This window comes from Bos javanicus, chromosome 17, assembly GCF_032452875.1.
Source record: "Bos javanicus breed banteng chromosome 17, ARS-OSU_banteng_1.0, whole genome shotgun sequence".
Lineage (NCBI taxonomy): Eukaryota > Metazoa > Chordata > Mammalia > Artiodactyla > Bovidae > Bos > Bos javanicus.
This window is the reverse complement of record NC_083884.1, coordinates 50484516-50489526: the sequence shown is the minus strand read 5'-3', so window position 1 is coordinate 50489526 and position 5011 is coordinate 50484516.

Here is a 5011-nt window from a genome sequence, read left to right as displayed (position 1 = left end):
GGAAGATGCCAGCTACGGAGAGGTCCAGGGAAAGGATTACAGATGAAGCCACGAAGCCCTAAGTGTCAAGGCCCTGTGGCAGGGGCATTTCCTGGGAGATCCCTGGGTGGGGAGGGAGATGAGAGAGGCTCAGAGCACAGAAGGAGCAAATCTACCCCCTCCACCTCCCGCTCATGAGATGAAGTAGAAAAAAAACCAAATATTGAATTTGGATCTTGTTTTCTGTTTCAGGGGCTTCCCTGATAGCTCAGTTGGTAAAGAATCCACCTGCAATGCAGGAAACCCCGGTTCGATTCCTGGGTCAGGAAGATCCACTGGAGGAGGGATAGGCTCCAGTATTCTTGGGCTTCCCTTGGGACTCAGCTACTAAAGAATCTGCCCGCAATGCGGGAGACCTGGGTTCGATCCCTGGGTTGGGAAGATCCCCTGGAGAAAGGAAAGGCTACTCACTCCAGTATTCTGGCCTGTATAGTCCATGGGGATGCAGAGTCCAACATGACTGAGTGACTTTCACTTTCACTTTTCTGTTTCACGATTGCTGAAAGAAACTCACCTCCGGGTAGAGGCAGAAGTGAGGCTCTGAATTCCAGAGTTGGAGATAAAGACAGAGCTTCTTCCTGAGGACCTCTAAAGGATTTCTGTTTTCTATGTGGATTTTCAGGAAACTCTCTTTTGCTTGCCTGAGAGTTTTTTACTTAAAAAAACTACAGCAAAAGCCGGTTGTCTGCTTAGTCGACGTGCTACACTTTTGCATTTAGTTCGTGTGTAGGTAGCTGGATTTATTTGTTTCTCCCCCTTTTGGTAGTTTCTTGGTTGCTTAGCAATGTTTTGTGCAGTGAACATGCTAAAAAAAATTCAAAGGGACTGCGCTACTCAGGCATATAAGGCACATATTGTGATTTTAATCCTGATTAGAAGGGTATTGTTTGGTGACAATTGGGTTTCTTCTATAAATGGAATATAACTTTATCTCTGTTAATTTCATTAAAAAGCCCCTCTGCTTCTGTTGTGTTCTGTTTAGTGTGGTAGCCCCACTGACTGTTATTCAGTGTCATTTAGACAGAGGACTGCAAAGACCACTTAATGAGCAAAAAGAAGATGGGGTATTACATACTGTTATAATTTAAATCCCTAATTATGAAATTAGATATTTTAATTATATTTTAATTATGCTAATTGGCACCGGTTTTTGAGCCATGCAGTCTAAATCCACAAAGCTTTGAAAATAATTGTTCACACTCCCTTCTTCCTTCCCTTTATATTTTATTCAAAACACTAGAACTTATCACTTAAATTTGTGTCATCCTTTGATTATGTGCTCCTTGCAGACAGTTGCTGACTGGTTGCTTCTCCATCCCTGGCTCAAGACTGGCAGCTTGTTAGAGCTCATTAAATATTTGCTGAATTGAATTAAATTTGAAATACCATATTAAAAATCTTGCATGAGCCTCCAGGGTCCTTAGCAGTGATTTTGTTCTCAATGTAGCAATGTGCTTGCATTTCAGGCTTAATAAAAGCATTGGAGCTTTCTCTCTAAATGGAAATCAAAACTTTTATGGCGTACTTGTACTCTGTGGGGTTTGGCTGAAGATTTTTTTCCCACTTGCCCTTGGGGTTGGGATGTCGGGATCAATCTTGGGAGCTGTTTCTCTGGAGGAAAGAAATTTTAAGGAGTCAGCAGAGTGATCATTTTGAATTGCTTGGGATCTGACTTAATTTTTTAAATAATTTTATTTATTTATTTTGGGCTGTACTGGATTTCATTGCTGCTCTGGCTTTTCTCTAGTTGCGGTGAGCCAGGGCTACTCTCTGTGCGTGGACTTCTCATTGCAGTGGTTTCTCTTGTTGAGGTGCACAGGCTCTAGAGCACACAGACTTCCATAGATGCAGCACACAGTCTCAGGAGTTGTGGCTCTGCAGCACAGACTCAGTGGTTCTGGCGCACGGGCTTAGTTGCTCCACGGCATGGGGGATCTTTCCAGACCAGGGCTCAAACTTGTGTCTCCTGCCTTGGCAGGCAGATTCTTTACCACTGGACCACCAGGAAAGCCCCCTGACTTCATTTTTTGAATAGTAGAAATTGTGAATGTCGGAAATTTTGCTCAGGTGTCAAATTGAGAAACCAATGTTTTCTCGCTAATTTGAGAAGGATTTGATTGCAAATAGATGAGTAGTGGCAGAACATGAAGAAAATTCAAACCCAGATCCTTCTCCAAACACTGTTAGCCTCCCTCACTTGGTCTTGTAACACCCTATCCCCTTGCTCCTGTGTTCCAGCCACGAGGGCCTTCTGTGGGTTTTGTAGATCACCAAGCTGGTCCCTATTTCAAGACATTTTGCTTTTCTTCTCTTGGTCTAGAATGTTATTTTCTTCTGTCTGCACGACTACTTTCTCCTCATCAGTGAGTTTAATCATCTCTTTCTAAAGAGTTTTCCAAGGAAATCCCACCCCAGTCATTCTCATTACCCAGCTTTATTTTCTTCATAGCATTCATCATTCCCTGAAATAATTCTATTTTTTATTTATTTAGTATCAGTGGCCCTCTCTAGAATGTCGGCTTCATCCAGACAGAGAGGATGCCTGAATTACTTGAGTTTTCCCCAGGGCTAAGAACATTGCGTGACCTGTAAATATTTGGCAAATATTTTGTGGGATTTTTCTTCAGCTTCTGGATCTACAGTCAACTCATATGCTGTGGTACCTGATAATAGGAAAGAATAAAATATGATTTGATAAAGCTTATTAAGTTCAAGTTTCTCCCAAGTCAGAGTCCCCTGGTCTTGTCCTATCTCTGAATTTTTTCATAATCATTTCCCACTGGTTTGAAGATTTAGGGAGGGCAGATTTTAGTTGTGAGATGGATCAATTTGTTGGTGCCTCTGCCTGGCAGAGGGATGATGCACAGGATCCTGGTCTAGACTTTGAATTTTCTTGTTAGGGAGTTCCCGTTAGGATAGATGTGGAAGAAAGTGTTAGCAAGAAAAAAAAGGACCCTCTCACTTCCTGAAATTCATCTCTCTGCAATATCTTTTTCCTTAAAATCTGGAATACCTGGATCTCTCCCTCCGTTAGGGAAGATGAAGAGAATTAATATGTGAACCACAGACATATTTCAGCCAAACCATCAGGAAGGCACTTGAGGGGTGGAGGCTAATCTGTAATTATCTTCTGTGACTGTATAACCTGTATTCTGCTTTCGCTTACCAGCAGTTACATCTTGGATGTAACACAGTTTCTTCAAGCCTTGGTTTCTACACTTTGCTACACCAAGGTTTGGTGGAACCAGTTTAGAGGCATTAAAAACAGGCCATTTGCTTCTTCTGGCAAAGTTGCCACAGGATTGAATGAAACATACAAGGCAGAAAGTGTTAAGTGAACCTGAACTAAGCAGAGCCTCCTAGGAAAGGCTTTCCCACATCATGGGCATGAGACCACTGACAACTGGCCTTTTATACTCAGAGGATACTGCTAATCAATGGAATGATGTGGATCTAAGGCAGTGGTTCTCCAAACTAGTGGTTTCCAGTGGAGAGAGGGAACGAGGGGGCAAGATTGGGGTAGGGGATGAAGACCTACAAAATATTGTATGTAAAATAAACTACTAGGATATATTGTATAATACAGGGAATATAGCCAATATTTTATAATAACTATAAATGGAGAATAATCTTTAAAATTGTGAATGGTTTTTCCAGTAGTCACGTATGGATGTGAGAGTTGGACTATAAAGAAAGCTGAGCGCCAAAGAATTGATACTTTTGAACTGTGGTGTTGGAGAAGACTCTTGAGAGTTCCTTGGACAGGAAGGAGATCAAACCAGTCAATCCTAAAGGAAATCAGTCCTGAATATTCATTGGAAGGACTGATGCTGAAGCGCCAATACTTTGGCCACCTGATGCGAAGAACTGACTCATTGGAAGAGACCCTGATGCTGGGAAAGATTGAAAGAAGGTGGAGAAGGGGACAACAGAGGATGAGATGGTTGGATGGCATCACCAACTCAACAGACATGAGTTTGAGCAAGCTTTGGAAGTTGGTGATGGACAGGGAAGCCTGGCATGCTACAGTCCATGGGATCACAATGAGTAGGCCACAACCGAGAGACTGAACTGCACTGAACTAAACCTATGGCTCAGAGGTTAAAGCATCTGCCCACAATGCGGGAGACTGGGGTTTGATCCCTGGGTCAGGAAGATCCCCTGGAGAAGGAAATGGCAACCCACTCCAGTATGCTTGTCTGGAGAATCCCATGGACGGAGGAGCCTGGTGGGCTACAGTCCATGGGGTCACAAAGAGTTGGACATGACTGAGCGACTTCACTTCACTTCACTTCAATAGGAGCTTCAGGGACTCTTGGAGTCCATAAGATTCTTTCATCATCATTGTCAGTAGCAGCAGCAAAAATGTTATTTGCTTTTTCTGTTTTGTTCTTTCTTGTGTGTACTGTGGAATTTTCCAGAAGTTGTATGATATTGCAACAGATTGAATGCAGAAACTGATATGAGAATCCAGCTATCTTCTGTTAAGCCAGACGTGAGATTGGCAAAAATGCAAAACTATACCACTCTTATCACCTTGTTTGTTTTGAAGAGTAGTCATTTTTAATTATATGAACACAAGGATTTATTGGGCTTTCCTAGTGACTCAGAGAGTAAAGAATCTGCCTGCAATGAGGGAGACCCAGGTTTAGTCCCTGGTTCAGGAAGATCCCCTGGAGAAAGGAATGGCAACCCACTCCAGTATTCTTGCTTAGAGAATCCCAAGGACAGAGGAGCCTGGTGGGCTACAGTCCATGGGGTTGCAAAGAGTTGAATAAGACTGAGCAACTAACACACACACACACACACGGGTTGATTGCTACTTTTTAAATTGAGTTAATAAATTTTTTTAATTTCTCAAAAAAATCTGAAATAACTTTTGAAACTTGAATTCCACTGAGGCACAAGGAAATTCAGCAGTATTTGAACTGGGCTTGTGTGGTATGCACCTCAGTTCAGCTCACCTTCAGGA